Raw genomic sequence first — 22,563 nt, 5'->3', positions numbered from 1 at the left:
AAGTCAAAATATCACGAGTTCACATTCTTTGCCAGCTCTTCTTTTACAATTTTGTTCTGCCATGTTGTGAATAAATTTTCATTTATTTAGACAACAAATACTGGTCTTTAAAGGTGGGCTGGTAATAATCTAGATCTGCTATTACTTTTTGAAAGAATATATCTTTTTTTTCAAAATACAAAATTATGATTAGTACTGTTTTTACAATTAGTAATAAATTATTTAGTCAAATTATTTTTCGTTATTTCTAAAACTTTCCTAAAAGGCATTTCATATCGGTATACAATGTATATCACTTCCATTATTATACAATACAATATATATATAAAAAAAATACTGATTCAATGCTGGAAGACAATACTGGTACCAGACTGAAACAAAACTTTAAACCAGTAGTATGCTCCGGATTGGTAAGGAGATCAATACCATTTATGCATATATCCCGTACGATTTTGTCCACAAAGGTTATGGATACCAGATTTGTCACATAGTCTGTCCAACTTTACAATTGCTAGATGGCCACACTAAGAGATTATCCACGTGGATCTAAAAAACCTCAATTATAAAAACGCGGATTTAACTTGTATATGCCTGTCATTTTGTCTACAATTTACTCGTCAGTGACACTCGAATCAAAAACAATACAAAGGCCAAATTATTTGCAGAGCTTTGAGGGGAAAACAAATCCTGTTATCTTATATATGATACAATAGGTAGAAGTAAGCATGTCATCTAAAATGATCTATAGTAATAATACGCCAGACCGCATGAGCCTAAAGTGAGGGTTGCCAATATATAGTGTTGTCCAATTTTATAATGTCAACTGGCTATATTATGAAATCGTCACTTAAGCAAATGAACGAAAGTTAAAAATAGTAACAACACGAATACAGGTCACGAAGCAGAAAAAATTGAACTGGTAAGGAGATCTATACCATTTATACATTTGCGTCCGTCGCACTTTACTATAACAGGCTGACCACCCTAAGAGGTAGAAGTACGCATGGCCTCTAAAATAGCTTACCGCAATAATGCCCCTGACTGCATGAGCTTAAAGTGAGGGTGCCCAATATATGTGTATATATCGTGTTGTTCATTTAATAATGATGCCAGCTGAATAAATTGAGAAATCTTCTAATGTACAAAAGGTAAAAGTAGTAACACAACAAATGCAGTTCATAAAGCAGAAAACATACAATCCTTTTCGAAATACTCTAGTGCATCTTCCGGCATTTTGGTTGGGTTCGCGTTTTTCTAAGTCTTCGTTTTCTGTATAGTGTTTTGTAATTATTGTTTCTTATTTCGTGGTTTTTCTTTTGATTATGATGTTGTAACATGATTTTTTGGACTGACGATTTCTTATTGTTCCTATGGATTTATTTAACTTTTTTGTTTATAATCAACAACAAAACGATGGAGCGCATTCTGAACATGTAGGAATCAAAAGCATGTTTATTCTCCAATTACCACCTGTCGTTTTACTAATGACACTTATGGTCTTACATTGACGATGATTTGTCACAATCATCGGAGTTTTTTTATGTCAAATGAGTCAAAATATTCGTTTAGGTTTTATTCTTATTTTAATCAATTTTACCACTTAAGGTTATATCATATATTTTTAGTGGTTGATTATTATTATTAAGAACCCAATACTGATCTCTGAAGCAGTCATGTTTTGATCATGTTGTGATCATGTTGATCGCTAAATTATATTGTGCATGGTCAGCCTTAAGAACATCTTACTACATTAAGTAAAATTTTAATAATCCCGTTCATAATTAACCATTTTATCTTTCTAATACAAGCTTAATTTGTAACATAAAAACTTTATTTTATGAGCAAACTTTATTTTTTACGGCACACTATATACAACAGTTAATTACAAAGAAGGTTTTGCATCAAAACATATTTTTATATCAAAGTTATTACCAGAAGATTGATAAATCAAGTACCTTAACAAGCATATGCACACATTTATCTTACCTCCTATACATTTCTAGGAATATGATTGGTTTAGAGCGTCCGCGTGGAGACCGTGTATATTCAATATTAAGTGAAAATGCAGTATTTTACAAACACTAATACATAGACAGAAGATTTGATACTGTAAATAAATCTTCATGGCAGAACTTTTCATCGACTCTTTATAGAAGTTAATTTTCTGAAATGATCATTATATTCATGTTTTCATGTTTAAAACTTTAGGAGCTAGAGATGGATTTAAATGGATTTTTTTTAAATGCGAATAAATAAGCACAACAATTTTACTTAAGAGAGACCCGCGGTAGCCCACGATAGACCGGCCACGTACCTTCCCGCGGTAGAGATCCGCGGTAGCCCTCGATAGGCCGGCCAAGTAACGTCTTTTAGAAATTTTGAAATCTTGGAATCCCCAGCCGTCATGTGCAACTTCATATCATGGGAGCAGTGAGTCCGGATCTAGCTGCCGGGATAGACGGGATAGTAAAGGAAGGTAGAGGCATGCGCTGCTGGTCCGATCTCTTGTCCATTCCACGGTTCCACAGTTAATAAAGTCAAGGTCGGGTCTCGACTGCGGTACATACGTGGCCGGCTCATCAAAGTCTACTGCAGGTAAGTACGTGGCCCGCCTATCGAGGACTACCGCGGGTAGGTACTTGGCCGGCCTTTTGTGGGCTACCGCGGGTCTCTACCGCGGGCAGGTACGTGGCCGGCCTATCGAGGGCTCCCGCGTAAGGTACGTAAATAATGGAATTTCATTTACCTGATGAGCAATTTAGGCTCTCAATAACCTCTCGTTTTTAACATTTTGTTCTATTCATTATTTATCATCATTTGATATCATGCTTACCCATAGCTGCCGCTCGTTGGCATATAGTCACACAAACTATGGAACAGCGTGTATCATTTACTATGCTAGCATAGTTGAGTCTTGCAGTCCTCGCCAGCAGTAGCATCCATCACTTAATACAAACACATTTATTATGCACAACATGTCTTAGCCCAGGCTGAAACCCGGTTGAAATAGAACAAAATAATCGAAGCTCTTTGTTAGAGAAGGCGATACATGCTTACTGTAATGTTTACTATAGTGACCAAAATTTTAAAAGTTAAAAGAAACAAATAAAATGACAATTTTCGTCTCAATTACGAAGTGTTCTATTTAAAAAAGACCATTTGCATACGTTTTCAATTTATCTAGTACATAGTTAAGCAGAAAAAATAGATATCAAGTCGACGACATGGGTATCTTTCAAGTTGGATGTAGAAAATGCATAACCTCCGATTTTTTTTTAAATTACCATGAATGGAAAACATATCAATCTGTTAGTTCAGTAATTTTCGTGTCTGCCCTTTCATTGTGTGACTTAAGAAAAAAATGGGTAACAATTGTATCGATAGGAGAAAATTGAGTGCACCTTTTTATGTTAGGGCGTGTTTGAGTTTAATATTTTGTCTTGATGTCGTACAAAGCAAGAATATTTCATACATCGTCTCGCTTCAGATTCTATCATTTTTATATATCAAAGCTACAGGTTGACTTTATAACATAAAAAAATCACAGTAATAAAAGATGAAATATATTGGTCAAGTGAAATACCTATCCAATGAATCACAAAAACAGAGTAGGTGTGTTCGAAAAGCTAGTTGTTTTACTGAAAGTACTTGACGGCAGTCTTTCAAGTTGGATGATGAAAATGCATATCTTCGAAAAATTATAATTTTTTGTGTGTGATAACTAGGGTTTTATAGTCTTCAACGACTAAAAAAATCTAGTCTGCCATTCCACGAAATATTTAATTAGTATTTCTTTAAATGTTTATGAATTTTCAAAAATTCCACCTGACAACCGATCAGACAATAGTTTTAAGTTGACTCAGTGCAGACAAAATCATTAACTGATGCTCATTAGCTAGTTAATACATCTGTCTTTTAAAAGAGGAACGAATGATACCAAAGGGACAGTCAAACTCATAAATCTAAAACAAATTAAACTGACAACGCCATGGCTTAAAATGAAAAAGACAACCAAACAACAGCATACATGACACAACATAGACAACCAAAGAATAAACAATACGAACCCCACCAAAAAACTAGGTGTGATCGCAGGTGCTCTGGAAGGGTAAGGAGATCCTGCTCAACAATACAACTGACATATAAGGATCGTAATGGTGCAATGTGGATACACTTATCGGTTTCCAAGAGGAAAATTGGCAGCGCGTCATCCCTACAATGGCTTCCATTTCTACCAATGTGAAAATGAACTGGCGTAATGGGGAGATAATTTTGACAAAGTAGAATCCTGACTGATCCGAAAGATTTTTACTTAAATTTACATAACATAACTTATTCTGCTTTCATATCCGATTTTCTTTTGGTGAGTCACAAAGACGTACGAACAGCTTGTATCTTATACTTATGTAGTATAGGTGAGTCTTGCACAGTCCTCGCCATTAGTATTATCCAGCATTAAACACAATTACATTTATTATGCACAACATGTCTCTATACATGTATGATGTTTTACTTTTTACTTAAGTTTGCATAACAATAACTTATTCTGGTAAAAAAACCGATGTTCCATTACCGAAGAGTGAATTGAATTAACAGGGCTGAGAAGTGAAACATCCTCAAACTATTACGATTCATTGGCTACTGTTAGCTTGAATTTTCACCGACCAGTTCTAGGTCCGAGCTTTAATTTCAGTTCTCGTTTTTTACTCACGTTTGACGTAAGTCATACACTGCATTACATAGAGGATACAACGACGTAAACTATGTGTACAGCTTAAAATTTCAGTGGGTAGTGGCATTGGATAATTTATCCTTTTTTAACGTACATACATTGCGATGAGAAGTTCCCATTCTTTATACAGTATGATCCTTATCCCCGACCTTACTTTTATTGTTCTGTGACTGCAAACAAAACTGTATATTTCTGTTTCGTCAGGTGAATGTCAACCTTATTAAAACTTTATTCGATGTTATTCTTTAAAAGTCTACATGTCCGTCAGGCAGGTTTCAATTAACCGCGACTTCAGGTTTCCATGGTCAAGTCCGTATCTGAAGAGACATGTATTGTCGAAATGCGCATCTGGTGCAAGAATATTAGTACCGTTAATTTTATTAGATACTATAAGAGAGGGGCGAAAGATACCAGAGGGACAGTCAAACTCATAAATCGAAAATAAATTGACAACGCCATGGTTAAAAATGAAAAAGACAAACAGACACAGAATAGTACGCATGACACAACATAGAAAACTAAAGATTAAGCAACATGAACCCCAACAAAAACTGGGGGTGATCCCAGCTGCTCCGGAAGGGTAATTATAATGTCAAACATTTCATGGAATGATTGCACTGCGTACATGTCCTTGTGGCAGAGTTCGACTGACCGTACTTCATTTACATTGATCATTGATAATGCTTATTGTATTTAATACTTTTCACGTAACCCAATAATGATGATTATGTTTATATTTTTCTAAGGCTATTGATTATTTAAATAGAAAATAGGTATTACTGACAGTTCGAAAGAATGAAAATTTACTTACCAATTTGGTTCAATTCATCAAAACCGTCCGCCCACTTCCAAATACCATTCGATTGTTTTTCCTTTAATCCAATCCATACTTGTTGTTTTGTACCACCGCTAAAATAAAGTATAACTTACTGACAGATAATTGTTATAAGCAGTGTATTTATTGTTGGATACATTTAAATTTTATATACTATTACTGGAGAGTAAACAAATAGCAGCACACTAAAATACAGAGTTAGGTATTTGATCGCAATCACAAATCGTTACAAATAAAAATCAAACCTTAGAAAAACATGTACTCAATAGATCTTGCCATGATTTCAAATGCAGAAAAAATCTTAATATACAATGATTTTAACGATGAGCAACTTACACATGGCAATCAATAGCAAAATAAATATGTTACCAAATGAGCTTATATCAAAGTATTACTGATGCTAAATATGTTTGTGAAAGGTCAGTGTCGTTACTAGATCTGAGAATGGTAAATGAACCCAATATAAGTTTGTACTAAGAATTAGGTAAACGCTTCCTTAAAAATTCAATACGATATAATTTTCCTTTAAGAGCAGTAATACATATTTAAAAGAAAATTTGGCAGATTGATTCAGGCGGTTAGGATTTGTTAAAAAAGAACCTCTTCAAATGCTTTTTTACGTCCTGCCGGCTCACAAATTACAACTTGTTATTTTAGTAGTATAGACACCGTATTATTATAGAATGCTACTGCTACATTATAATTTTTTAATTCTAAAACAATACTTGAATAATATCAACTTACATATTCTGAAGACTTTTCTGAAGACTTTTTTGCAATCTCCATCTCGTCTGGTGTCTTTGGCATTATAATATATCCATCCAAATCACTGCAAGCTCTGGTTGCGGCTGGATGATCTAAAGTATCTTCAATTTTATAACAGCTTGTTTCAAATTATAACCAGTCTTTACTCGAACAAGTGAATTTTCCTTATTTAAGGAAAAGTTTTGTTATGGTTATAAGTAAATGATAATTCATCATACATACGATAGTGTCTACAAAAGAAGATGCCAAATGCGAACACTATTGTTTAAGAGCACCTTTGCAATCTGTTTCTTGTCATTTGATTTGTTCTTATTTTACTGGTACATGCAGTTCGTCATGGTTATTGAAGAAATTATTCTGTCCATATGCAAATCAGGAGATATATTACTGATTTCAATAAGACAACTACGTATATATACCTATCAAAGTTCATGCCACATGTTTTAATCAATCCTAGGTCACCGAACAGCCGTCAATAATGAGAAAAATATAGTATAATCAGCTGTAAAAAAGACCCAACATAAAATGTGATTTTTTGTTATTTCATTAGGCTTTTGTTTACTTCTATAAGTTTATGTAGGTGTTGAAAATAAACTAAAATAGAGGAATACAATTTCACATGCTAACATTTTGATCAGGATAATTTAGAAATACATATTGCTGTTCAGTGCAATTAAAGTTGTTTTCCTTCCCAAAAGTCTTTTTACAAATAAGTACGACCTAGAAAATAAAAGTGTAATAAGATATCTAGGTTTTTAAGTTGAAACTGATTTTGTTCTCTGGTCCAAAATTAAAACGTATACTAGTATAATGTATACCTATAGAATTATATAAAAAAAAAACGAATTATCATAGTGTTGAAAATAGTGCCAAACAGTTTATTGCATTTATATATTTGTTTTAATTTATTTCCCGTCTAGCAAGTTTTATCTAAAGATCTACTTTCGCATAATTGACACAACCCTTTCCTTTAAGGTAGCACAATACAAAGATTTTATAACTCCAACTCCCAAGTTTTAAAATGCTGTAACTTTCTTAATAATGCTTGAAAATTTATAAAAGGGGTAGTTTTGGATAGCTAACAGATTACTCTTTCAAACAAATGCAATGTTAGTATTATGCAACAATTATGTAACCAATTATAATGTTAACTGTGTCTAAAATATTTTTCACCAAATTTCCACTTTCAAATGAAATTAGCTTCTGCATAGGCATCCCTAGAGGGTTGATTTTATTATATGTTGTTCCTATGGTCATTATCTACAAAAGGGTGTCTCAGATTTCAGATAGAATGTATAAAATTTTACACCTAATTGAACATTATCTTCTTTTAGGTGGTTAGGATGTTTACACTAATTAGAGATTTATGAGAGAATGGAATACAATAGGGACAATCTGAGACACCCTTTTGAAGCCCATGATGTGTTGATTAAGATTCCGTTAAAATTTTCTGTATAGTTAAAGAGATGATAGAGCTAAATTCATTCAAGTGAACTTACCCAGATTTTGCCACTAATTACATAATAATTGATTACATAATGATTGCATAATAAATATATTGCATTCATTTAAAAGATTAATCTTTTATCTACATATATATACCTCTTTTATTATTTTCAATGCATTCATAAGAAAGTTACAGCATTTCAAAGGTTAGTGATTGGAAGTAAAAAAATCTTTGTATTGTGTTACCTTAAACAGGACAGCAACACAAACAAAACAACAAAATATTATATCCAGATCTAGAGTGGCACTAAAACTTAGAAATGACGAAGACTTATTGAATCATTTCCCAAAAATATTTTGTCCAGTCCGTCTTTGGTTGGTAATATGTATAGATGTTAAACAAACCTAAATCCGATATGGCAAGACTTCTTTTAGCATACGGAATGACGGGTTTACAACTCACTTCTTTACTAAACAAGTCTGTTTTTTTCTTAATTTGAACAACGTGATCCAAAGACGTCTGATCTTTATCGCCAAAACTATGCGATTGATAAACACTCTCATTAAAACCAAAGTGTGAACAATTTTATACATTTGTTTAAAACAGACAATTCAAGGGAAAACCAAATCAATGTGATAATTCTAAATATGTTTCTGGTCCAACTAAGGAACATACATCTGGGTTATGAAGGATTTGAAACACACTTTTATTATCATGACTAACAAAATTTTAAGATAAAGGTCATTCGTTTGTGAACTATTTTCAAACAGTTTTTTGACACAACTGTTCGGTCGTGATAACACGAATGAGTAATTATTTATACGATGTTAATTGTAAAGTTTACCATTAACTTAATATTTGGGCTTTTGATAATTATAATGTAATTGTTATATTTTCTTTTTTTGTAAATTTGAAACATAAGGCAAGTTTATAAAAGGAGAACAACAAATACTGTACCGTTTATGGTGTAAATCCACTAATTTGGGCTCGGCCAAAAACACATACAAGAAAGTAGTACATATTTAACACAGAATAGTGGATATATGTATAATATTTAGGTATTTGTGGTATCAAATGAAAGTGGAGTAACTGGTGATCATTGTAGAACACCTTTTGACTTATGATTTTGAATATTAAAAAAAAACTGTACCATATTTTAAAAAGAGGGTACATTTTGCCTGTTTTGTCAGATCTGAAGTACCTGTTTTCTTACATCCGAAATTTTGGAACCAGTTCTGTTTTATATGCCATTTTTTTGTCAGTACTAGACACCATAAAGTGTTGATTTGGTACCTTTGGTATCTTTCGTCCCTCTTTTGATATGCATTGACTGTCACTTTATTTGAACTCAAAACAAAAGAGCTGTGCCTGCTTGGTGTTGAGGAATTTAACATAGAAAGCAATAGAGCCATGAATTTATGGTGTACTTCCTTATAATAAATAGGGTGTTCCTTTACTTTAGCAATCATACATTTTACACAAAGTACAGTAATAAACACATTTTGAGGCATTCATGACTGATTTTTGTATTGCCACTAACATACAAAAGCTACTACCGAATTATTTTGATTTGCTATATAGTTTATGCATGTGACTGGAATCTTGGCTAGTATACATCATGTCGATCATCTGAGGTGGATGCTTGATTCATTGAAGCAGCAGAAAAAACTGTCTTGGCATTAGTACTGTATCTAGGACCTTTGATACTCTTGTTGTTTTGGCGTCTTTCTTTAGAATTTTCTTGGTTGTCCTTAACCATAATGTTGTCCATGTTTTCTTTATAGTATGTTATATTTTTGACTGTCGGATCTTGTAAGCAATTTTGTTTCGAATTCTTGTTTTAGTTAAGTCTTTGTTCAGTTTGATATACCACAAAGTTAACGTCTATTTTGCAGTAGCTTTTGGAATCGACTGATGCGTTTTATGACTTGAGGGTCCTTTAAGTCTAACAATAATTTGCCTGGGTGTTTATGATAGAACATTATTATAGTTTCCCCACCTGTATAATGTCTCCAGGTTGCAGCTCTCTGTCAATCGACTTTATAAGGGTTGTTACAAGTTTGGTAGTTTTCACCGATGTTTCTATATTGCCACCGACAGGAATGCCATTGATTCTCATCAAATCATGACGTCCATATTGTTCCAGCGAATCAAGATCGCATCACAATTTAAGATTTTCGTTCGGAAGCTTATTTATCTCTTGTGAATATTGTTCTATGGTTGCTTTGATAGTATAATCAATTTCGGAATGTTTCATTTGTTTGAGTTCTTGTGCGATCTTAGTTACATCGAATATTTTTAATATATGTGATTGGCTGTGAGGTAGACTTTAAGGGCGGTTGGTGGTCAAAAGAGACCTCTTTGTATAAAAGCATGCCTTATAACAGATACATGTATATAGTGTAAACAATGATAATAATTATTGATTTTCGTTGGTTACCTCAACAAGATTGATTATCAAGCTTGAGGCAGTACGGCGAAAATGAGAAAAATAATCGAGTTGAGGTGATCAATGATAATCTGTTTATCGTTATTCTACCTATCATGACGTTGTAGATTTAATTGACAATAGGTACGTGACCCCTTAATTTCTAGTTTTTTTTTTTATAACTTTCGACTCCGATGAGAAAGGAAATTATCAGTCAGCAAGATCAAAGGAAAAGTTCGTAAAAAAGCGATAATGGTAAAAAATCAATGATATTAATATTAATGTTATGTTGACAATGTTAACAATGTTATCAATATTAGATGACCATGATTGTTTATGTTTATGTATATGTTGAATTACCTTTGCCCTCGCTAAGAAGACCTCACTATATAACGAGTATTTAGTTACTGTATACAAACTGCTTACTGGAATACACTAACTTCACAACAGTTCATATCACAAACATCACATTTTGAAGATAGCCAATATTACAGTAACGCTTAACGTTACGTTAAAATTTAATACAACATATCCTCCAAAGTCGGAAAACGTGTCTAGATGGTCATAGTTTTAAAATTTAAGGGGAGCAAAAGATCCTGTGTCCACATGTGGCAACCGTCGTGTTGCTGATGTTATTACAAGTCCGGTAAATATAGTCCAATTCGGGAGGTCACATTCGTGAAAAGAGAAAGGGTGTTGTAGTTACGACATAGGGAACATATCCGATATCATATGTGAAACGGTTTTTCCATATTGGTCAACCAACTCGTGATGGCTTCCGTAAAATTTACGAAGGGTTGGATAATTTCAACTTCACTATTTGGAACTCTTGGTTTAATAGCTTCATTGTGTTTCATTTAACCTGAAGCTTAATGAAGTAACTTTAAGTTTTAGCTTTTTACATGCTGGATTATGAACAGAAATGTTATAAATGTGAATATGTTAAATCAGGCCCATGGTGCTTTCAGGTGAATATTTTCATATTTTTCATGCATTACAGTTTTGAGTTTTATTCCATGGTATCAATTTGGTCATATCGAAAAGGTTGTACAGATACTTATTAATATTATGTTATTGTTAACATCTACGTCTCTGATGGATAGGTGTGTCTTTTGACAATCATACCATATATCCTATTTATATAGCACAATAAAGCTAACTTATTAAATAAATGATGAAAACATAAAATAGTAAAATTAAGGAGGCTATCATAATTTATTTAGAACATTACTTAGCATATTTACCCTGACGATATCTGGATATAGGTATATAGTCGGATCTTAACATGTGTTTGTGATTTGTTTACAAACCAGTATTGATAAAAAATAAACAAACTAATGTCGAAATGTTCAGGACTTAATTAAATCTGTATTTGGGTAAGATAATGCAAGCATACGATTTATATTGCGTCTTACACTTTGAGAAGCAAATACGCTTTAACTACTTTATCAAAATATTTTGAATAACGTTAATTATGAGCTATGAAAGTCAAGTGGCTCGAGCATTTTTCAGAGTAAGTTTTAAAAAACTTCAAAGAAATATTTTTACAGTGGGTTAGCTTTCATTAGTCTTCACTATCCTATAGATTAACAACTGTTGGTTGTATTTATAATTTAGAATTAAGAATCTTCATTGAAGGTGGAGCACGAATGCACTTTTAATTAATTATAAGAGTGACATTCCTTTGTATTATGTGCCGATTCGAAAATGTTATTGGAGTATTGTCTCCCCTTAAAAGGTTCATCATTTTATAATTAAGTATAGGTTTCTGATTAAATTTTGAATTACAACATGTATCAATTCATAATATTTTAGTTTTTGTTATTGGTGAATCAAAGACATTAATGTACGAATATGATTTCATAAATTTAAAACATTTACAATGATTACATACCAATCCATAATAAAGAACCGTTCATCATTTTTGAAAAAAAACTATAAATAAAAGCCGATTTATTTATCTCCCCTTCATGATAGATTGGTTGGGAAATTAACCAGAGTTATCTAAAATTAATCACAGAGAGTGACTAACAAGCAATTTTTAATTGTAGCTTATTTGACGTTAAAATAAATGTCCACTATAAACGAATGTTACTTTATACAAATATAAGGACTTTGTTTGCTAAATCTACAAATTTACTAGCTATTATGATTTTTTATTACAATAGATTAACATGCTACATTACTGATGCTGACGAGTTGTACATGAACAACTTTCAACTGTAATTTTTTTTTCGTCAAATGGAAAAAAGGGTATAGTTTTGTTTTCCGTTAGAGGAAAGTCATTTACATTTCGTTTAATGCAAACAGTTTAACATTTACGTGTACATTTTGCTAATTTGGTAGCAAAATATAATAAAGATGAAAAAAGCAAGTCTACCTTACCTGACACAAGTATTGGTCCAAAAAGGCTCATTAGAACCCACGTTTGATACATTCTGAGAGACAATCCGCTGTGTCTTCCGACTCTGAACAATCGTCTAATAACTTAAGTATAAATACAAAGTCAATCGCCAAAATAAGCGGTATTAACCTGCCAATTAAATATGCATGATATTTATTGTCACTATTCATTTCATTATGTTTACTTAATTGGTCTTACGTTGTATCATCTGATGCGCTGTTACACATTATTGTTTATGGTCCGGTCCGTATATCAATTCCTAATTATTAGTTCATTCTAAACAAAAAACCACGTGATGTACAAGAAATCTCATAACCAATTTCAGAATGAGTATGATGATTTAGATTTCCCTTTGTCAAACTTGATACTTATCCTTACAAAAAACGTTATATTGCTTGATCTGATGATTGCATACTTATTTACTTATTGCTTCCAACAAAAGATCTCTGGTTTTTATTTTTATTGACGAACATATATATTACGTATACAGGACGTGTTCTTCACCAGAAGACAATCAGCATTTCTAAGGGAACCATACCCACTGTGCTTTTATTTTGCCGACCTGTTCCATCATTAATATTAGGGTGACTGCATGCAAGTGCTAAGCAACTAGCATCGTCCTTAGCCATTAATTTGTCCTATTTTACTTCATTGTGACAGGACTGTAAAAATAACTACATCTTATTATTTCTATTAACACCAAATTTGTACGTACCATTGTTAACATATATTAAACAGGATATACCCTACCTTTAGGGACACCTGATACATGTATCACATACGATCTTCGATGCCTTCAATTCGATGTTCCTTTTTTCGACTTTGAAAACTTAATTCTTTCTTTCGTATCTTTTGTCTTGTATTCAAAGTTATGGATACTAATAACATTAACGGTACCAATTTTTCTGCACCAGATGCGCATTTCGAAAAAACATGTCTCTTCAGTGATGCTCGTGGCCAACATTTTTGAAATCCAAAGCTTATATAAAAGGTGAAGGTAAAATGCTCAGAATACTTTTTACCAATTTGTAGGAAAACATATGTTAATTCGTTGTTAAAATCTATCCCTTCAAAGTTTACATTTGATCTTTTAAAAGTGTCATTTCTCTTTGCTAACATGACATTTTTCCGCCTCAATCCGGCATTTTATAATTCCGCAATTGGAACTTAGAATCATCAAATCGGAAGTGTGAATTTGTCGATTCAATTTGTTGATAGTCAATCATTAGAAAACAAATCATACCATTTGTTATATGTATGTTATAATCAACTTAACACCATGCAAACGCAATCAATTAGACGTTTTTCATATAAGATGACTGTAAAATCATTTAACCCGAAAATCTTTGCTATACTTTATATATTGATTCAGGAAAAACCCTCTATATACAGTAACTCTAAAGTTTCTACTCTGTTTCAGATGCAAATCAAATGTTGTAGAACAAGACAAAAAAAAAAGCAAACAACGATGTATCAAAACAACGATTTCAATGAGATAATTGTCCATTTAAGACTAGAAAATATTTAGTTCGTTGAATGCATCTGAATGATCAAATGAAATGCTACAGATATAAAAACGAAAAAAAAACGTTGTGAAATGAGAGGGCGAGTTTTGACAGCGTTTAAGAAGTGCAACAAAAGATTAATTTATGTGATTGATATGTTGTTGAATAAAAATGAAAGCTGCACAGGAAGAAAAACCAAACAAAGTAACCGTTTCATGAGTGACTGTTCGCAAACAAAGAAATAAAAAAGGTCCTATCCTTAAATTGGTAATCTATTTTTTTCCAAATCAATGACGAACAAACAATGAAAAAACATAAATCGTTTAGCACTTGTTACTCTGTTTGTGTATTAGCAAATATGGTTTTATTCGCATACCCGATAACGTAACAACACTGTCGAATGCACCACGACAAACTGTTCAAGATATTGCAATACAATTACTACTGTTCTGAAGAGGAACCGAAGACAATTTTGAAAAGTTTTGAAATTTCCTGAGATATCATTTCATAAAAGGATCGAGGTCCTTCGTATGAAAGTTGTTATTTATGCAGACTAATGCGAACACATTAAATTGAATAGAGTGAAAGGCATCTCATTTAAGTTGTCAAATTGAAAAATGCGTTTGGGAAGTGATACATGTATTGTAATGCCCTTATTGTTATTAAAATGGTCCCAATATGACAGTTTTTTTCTTCAAATATATGCCGAACATTTTCAAAAGATTAAGAACCAATACTGATAAACAATGACTTCTACAGAATTGTGAATAACTTAATGGAGGCTCGCGGGTATAAGATTTTCAGAAAAAAATTAAACATTTATTTTTCACTACAAATTTTATTAATTACCTTAAGTAGTTGTTACTTTGTCATATGGTCCCAGGTGACTTTTAAAATGTAGATATGTATCATTGAAAAAGCTCCAGATTATCTCCCTTTGGTCGAAAAATGCCATTTTTTTGGCTTTTAAATTGAAATATCTTTTTTAACTCATCGGGGACCTATATTTTTATTGTTGTTTTCGAAAGAGCTGTACATAAACTAAATAATTGTAAAATTTAAGCGATTTCTGTAATTTAGTTCTTTTTTATTTCGATATTACCGCAATTTTTCCTATTAGTTCAACAGAAAATTGGACATTAACAAAAATGTATGCTTCTTTCGAATGCAGATTGTGGGCGTAAATGAACGGTAATCCCATTTTTTTTATTTCATTTTTCTATTACTAATAAGATAATGTTCATTTATAGAAAAATATAGCGAGATCCTATGTTAAAAAAAAATTGATTTAGACCTGCGAGCCCCCTTAATTATCAATCATTATATATTGATATGATAAAATCAAATAAAGTGTGGTATATAGTATGTTTATAAACGTAGTTATAAGCGACAAGATTGTTACATGTTTTTTATATTAACAAAAAGGTAAGCGAATGAAATTTTATTAAAGTTCATAATGAAAAATTGACTCGAATATCCTAGCATGAAGCAAATAGCTGACCTGCATATATTGTAATTATTTAGGAAAAACACAAAAGAAGAGATAACTGTATACATTTGACTTATTTAAAGATTAAAGGTCAGGTTTTCTTTCTAGAGATAGTAGACTAAAATGTTTTAATAAATTGAATGATACTTTTTAAAATAGTTGACATATTACTGCTGATAAAGTCGATTCGATAACTTTAACGTGACAATACTATAAATGCTTTATTTACTTTTTTGTAATAATTGTGATTATCTACAAAAAATCATCATGTTTACGTCAATACCTATAAGTAATGATACATTGAGACATACTGTTTAAAATAAACATAATGAAAAGTTATTTATCACTGAAATTCTTATCGAATAGGAAAACGAAATATGAAATCATTGACACAAAATTTGTTTGCTGTAATTTTCGGGGCCATGATTATAGAACGATTGTACGTGAGAAAACACTGTCTGTCTTTTGTTGAAAGATGTACTTGTTTTTAACTTATAAAGTTGCCCTTCAAATCTAATGTTGGTCTTGTAGAACTATTTGTATAATTGAATTGCACTTTCTTATATAAATGTTACCTTTTAAACAGCAATCCATAAGTCAAAGAAATAGCTTTGGTTTAATATGTTTTATTTGAAAAATTGTTTCTAATGAATCAATTGCACATGTAACTTAATTAAGAAAACGGGTGATGTGGTATTATAATGTTCTTAAATTATAAAATATAAGACGATGTATACAATATAGAAACTCCCGTCGCATTACTCATATTAAAAAAGGGGCAAAAGATACAAAAGTGACATTCAAACTCACAAATAATAAAACTGAAAACGCCATGGCTAAAAACGAATATGTGCATAGTATACAGAAGCCCAACTAGCACTATCATTTTCAGAAGACCATGATATAGAAGCCAAAATCCAATATTGCATTTAAATATGCAATTTCAAATCATCAGTAACATGTGAACAAAGTTTAAAGTTGATTGGACGGCAACTTCATCAAAAACTACTTTGACCAAAAACATTTACCTGAAACGGGACAGACGGAAAGATGGACGAACGGATGGACGCATGAACGGACGCACAAACCAGAAAACATAATGTTTCTCTTCTATCGTAGGTTGGGCATAAAAAGAAAAAGACAAGCAGCCATACCATAGTACACAATACATACCATAAAAAACTAAAGACTAACCCAAAACTTGGAGTGATCTCAGGTGCAGAGCCTGTTCCACATGTGGCAACCATCGTGTTGCTCATATTATTACAGACCCTGTAAATCGTTTAGATTGGTAGGTCACATCATTTGTGGAAAGAGAACGGGATGTAGTTACGACGTTTAGAACATAAAAATAATTCGGAGATTCGTAGACAATGATACTTCCTTAGCAAATTGATATATGACTAAACTGCCATTCCGCAGTTGTGTATTCAGTCTTGCATTTTAGCCTCAGTGGATTTGTGAAAAAGTGTGCACTATATTCAGATCTGGACTTCATTCGTATTTAGTCTGGTATCAGTCATTACATTGGAACGGACGTACTGGATCAACTTCTGATTATCCGTTAACTACAACAAATTAAGCTTCTGAGATGGTTCAACGGATAACTAAATCATGTGACTTTTCTACTGTAACGCACGTCACCGACATTTTTAATCTAATTCTGTATAGGTGAGTGTCATATGGTGCTCAGACGAGGACAAACTGTATCGTAGCTTAACCGCAGTTGCGGTCATTTACTACAGAGTCAATGATTAATTTACTAGAAACAAATCGTCGTGGTTAACCGACGCCGAGCTGATTATCCTGGCCATGTAAGCTGCGTTGTGGAGTATATGTAAAGAAACATCAAAATCACTAAAAAATCGAAAAACGTAAACCAAGATGGCCACCTACCAAACTGGGGCCTTCAACCTGTTCTTGACCATCTTTCCAACAGAAACTATTGAATGTTAACAAATCGCCTTCAGTGCGGGGGCTGTAAAGCTCATCATGGCACATTATCGGATTTATCCAATCGAGAGAGTTAAATTAGCATAAAGTCCGAGCCTCGGCGAGGACTTTAAGATTTATAAGTTAACTATCGGGATTGGATAAATCCGATAATCCACGAGTAACTATGTAAGAATCTGTTTCTCTAATGATTAAAAATATAAATTTTCTTTTTTTTGTTAAACGAAAATCCCCGTCGAGTGCCTTTCACATCCACAAAGTTGTCAATTTCATTAACACCTGTTAGCATATTTCGATTCATCCAGTTAGCTAAAAAGGTTATGACCCTTAGAATCATAAAATGCTCTATTGAGAACACCGGCACCCACACGTTGATTAAATTTTTTTCTTCGTCAATTATCCCTTTCTGCACCCATTGTATAAACACAATTTAATCAACGTGCGGTGCGGTTCGTTTGATCTCAGTACTTCATTGGTTAAAATCTGATTATGACGTCGAATTTTCTTGCTTTCCTCTGAATTTCCTATTGTGACGGCATTCAAAAAGGCGACCATGCCTGATGACGTCACAAAGAAAGAACACATCTTTTTGCAGATCATTCGGAAAGAAGGAATAGTTTGCCTGCATAATGTTAGAAAATTATTAGAGAAACAGATTCCACTACCAAATCTCGTTTAATACGATATTTGTCCACTCTCGACAGTTAAGTTTTATATATTTATAACGCTCGGGCAAGCCTCGCGTTTTAAATTTGAAAATTTAACTGTGTCGAGTGGATAAATATCGTATTACACTCGATGCAGTGGTAGAATCTATATTTATACAATGTGTTCGAAAAGGGATAAATTTTCATATAATTAGAGAAATGAGTAAACATAGCATAGATAGAGGGTGTATATAACAATAAATACATGTACCATATGTATTGTGTGCTGTATTGATATCGGACATTGGTCCAAAACGTATTGCAATGTTTTTCCACCTTGTTGTCGTGCGAACATTTGTAAATTAATTATACAGGAAAAGAGGCAATAAAGCCAATTTTTGTTTGATAATTTGACAAATGAATATCAAAAGTTTTAGAAAAGTAATAACTCACAGGTTTTGGACTTTGAACCACATATTATCACTCGTTTAGAATCTTGGGATGGATACACACAAACTTAATATTATTAGTTACACAGTGTGCAATTGTCCTAATACGAGAATTTATCGGGTCAATAAAATTCATATCGGGTGAGGCGAAGCCAAACCCGATATTAATTTTATTGACCCGACAAATTCCGTATTAGGACAATTAATTGACCACTGTGTAACGAATTTATCCTGATTTTGTTATATTACATATTATTATATTCAAATTCAATAATAGGACAATATCAACCAAATATATTTTAGATATCTAATCTAAAACTGTGAAAAATTAAAAATATTAGGACTATTTAAAGCAACTCAAATTATATATTTTTTATTAGGTCAGTGGTATAAGGGAGATAATTTCAATTGACGTAATAAATAAGGGAGATAATTCCAATTGACGTGACAAAAAATTGTACTGAAATTTATTAGGACAATATCAGCCATTCAAATTGCGAGAAATTACTCTAAATCAGGATAGTATGTTTTACGTGTTTGACTGATAAAAGTTTAATCCAAGAAAGATGCAAACAGCTTGGTTTATTTATTAGAAAACCAAGAAGAGCTGACTAAACATTTTGCAGATTTTTATGTTTCTGCCTAATTCTGAATTCTTCTGTCTTCAGTCATTAACGCAGGAAAATTTAGTCAGTGATATAGATACAATGGATAAGCGTTGATTCTTGAAAAAGAAACCATGAGCCCGCAGGGCGATTGGTTTGTTTTTCATGAATCAACGCTTATCCATTGTATCTATCACTTAAACTATTGTGATAATGTCTTTTGAAAATTAAAGTCTATTCTTAATTAGAAGGTATTGTAAGTGAGTTCAATTAACCATGATATTGTGTCAAACGATCCATTACAATAAATTAAATATCACAATTAAATATTTAAAAAAATACAAATATATTATAACACAACACGTCTGCCCTTAAAGATCTTCATTTCATCAGGCATCCGAATGTTATCTGTTTTTACAAAATAAGACATATTCGAACTTATTTCTATTCGAATTGATCTTAATGGAAATGGAGAATGTGTCAAAGGGACAACAACCCGACAAAACATTATATATAGTGCATATAATAAGTATGTTTCCGGAATTTCTAGCAATAAGCCTAATTCAAGACATATCACGATTTTCTAGCATAGGAATTTGCGAATTAAAATTTGTAAAATTATGTAGTAAAACAGATGAAATCATATAATATTAATTTATAAAACAAAAATGGACCTTTATTATGCAATCCATTTTTGTTTTCTTTGAAACATATGGAATAGCCAACCATTTTCCGATAATAAACGACCAAAATCCCTTTTTTACACAAAATATCCACAATAACATTCAAAACAAGAACAAAAAACTGGAAATCTAGACTAATTTGGAACAACAAAACGAATTCAGGGATTCGAACCTAAACAGACAAGTCCTTAACTTTAACTCATTTATCTTAACTGCGAAACCTCGTGGCTATCAACTCATACTATACGATTACCTATTATGTATATATTAAGGTACACGCCATGTGTGTCCGTTATACCGATGTATATCATATATTCATTTATATATATAAAATAGACTTTTAAATCGTAACCGATTGGTAGCCCAGAGGTTTCGTCGATATCTTAATGTCAGTAACAAGTTACAAAACTTATGGACGGGTTCGATTCCTAGTGAAGGCATATAGAAATTACAAAAATTAAAGGTAAGTTTTTAAAAATAATTTCATTAGTGAACAGAAATCAGGAAATTGGTCAATTCAAACTTAATGATATTAGGAACACAAAGGAAACAATAGAATATAATCTGGTGAGTCCATTTCAGCGACGGATTTAGGAAGCGTTGATTCTAGAAAAAGAATCCACGGTAAATGAATAGGCTGACGTCACCACAATGGTTTAAGTGGTTATCGTTTGTTTCTGAACATTGTATTTGTTTTTCGTTTTTTGTTTTGTTTTTTAGCATAAAAAAGGCAGTTTGTTTAATCTTTTTGGTATAATTTTGTATTTTGTTATGTCGGGGACATTTTCAATTCGCTATTTATTATGATCTTATAGGTGACGCTTTTCCCACTGGTTTGGTTAGCGGCCTGGATTTGTTTTAGCTTAATAGATACATAAAAAACACACACACAGATGTAAACAAATAAACTATAAAACCATACCAAGTAGCAAATTTAAAATGTTCCCATCATAACAGACCATTTGAAACCATTTAAATAGATAACCTAACGGCCTTATTTGTGTTCAAAACAGCATACGAAATATGATGTACAGAAACAAACGATAACCACTGAATTTAAGGCTACTGAATTCTCTACTAAAGACAGACAATTTTAGGATAAAGAAAGGAATATGTCTGTGGTCTTTCGATGCCTCTAGACAGCAATCCGCAGTAAGGAAATAAAATTGAAATTAACTAAAAATATCTTCTTTAGGGAAGCTTTTTACCAGCGCTTGCTCCAACAGTTCCAAGCGATCGAGAAGTTGAAAAAACACGGTTTATTTATTAGAAAACCAAGAAGAGCTGACTAAACATTTTGCAGATTTTTATGTTTCTGCCTAATTCTGAATTCTTCTGTCTTCAGTCATTAACGCAGGAAAATTTAGTCAGTGATATAGATACAATGGATAAGCGTTGATTCTTGAAAAAGAAACCATGAGCCCGCAGGGCGATTGGTTTGTTTTTCATGAATCAACGCTTATCCATTGTATCTATCACTTAAACTATTGTGATAATGTCTTTTGAAAATTAAAGTCTATTCTTAATTAGAAGGTATTGTAAGTGAGTTCAATTAACCATGATATTGTGTCAAACGATCCATTACAATAAATTAAATATCACAATTAAATATTTAAAAAAATACAAATATATTATAACACAACACGTCTGCCCTTAAAGATCTTCATTTCATCAGGCATCCGAATGTTATCTGTTTTTACAAAATAAGACATATTCGAACTTATTTCTATTCGAATTGATCTTAATGGAAATGGAGAATGTGTCAAAGGGACAACAACCCGACAAAAACATTATATATAGTGCATATAATAAGTATGTTTCCGGAATTTCTAGCAATAAGCCTAATTCAAGACATATCACGATTTTCTAGCATAGGAATTTGCATAGGCGGTAATGGTAACGTTTTCTTCTGTTGCTCAGCCCATATCATAAACTTGTATATGTATGATGGCTTGTTTCGAAGCTGAAACATTTTTACATATGTGGTTAAATTTTCGAGGTACGAAGTGTGATTCATTTTTCCGTAAATTAGCAAACCCCGAGTATCCTTTTGCGATGTAGCTCCTCATGGTAAAAAATCCCATTTTTGACACAATAAGTTCTTTAAAAATTTAATACTTTGAACACATTTAATGGCTCCATAGTTTTTACACATTTATTCTGTGTTCCCTTACTTTCTAAATTAACACAAATGGTTCAGCTCAGTCATTTGTTTATCATAGAAATGTGTCAAATATCACTACAAAGAGATTTTTTGTTTACACGTGACTTTTGGGGCAGTGTGAAGTAGTTCTGGCACAGGTAGAAACAATTAACGTTGTCTTCACACGTGTTCTGTTTTCTCAGCATCAAGTCGTCGAACACCATGAGGTTTACCATGAGGTTCTTGCGGCTGGGATCATGTTCTCGGGGGTTTGGTACATCGCTCTCCTGCTGGAAAAAAAAGCCTCGATACCACTCGGGTGTCGTGGTGGTGGTAATGTGTTGACCACATCGATCAACGAGTAGGGTGACTTGTCCTTGCACTGTAGGAGGTCTCGGATATCTTCTTTAGGGAAGCTTTATTCCAGCGCTTGCTCCAACAGCTGGTAGATAGGTTGGTGCAAAGCTCTGATTCCTTT

Source organism: Mytilus edulis, chromosome 8, assembly GCF_963676685.1.
Source record: "Mytilus edulis chromosome 8, xbMytEdul2.2, whole genome shotgun sequence".
NCBI classification, from domain to species: Eukaryota; Metazoa; Mollusca; class Bivalvia; order Mytilida; family Mytilidae; genus Mytilus; species Mytilus edulis.
This window is presented reverse-complemented; position numbering follows the sequence as displayed.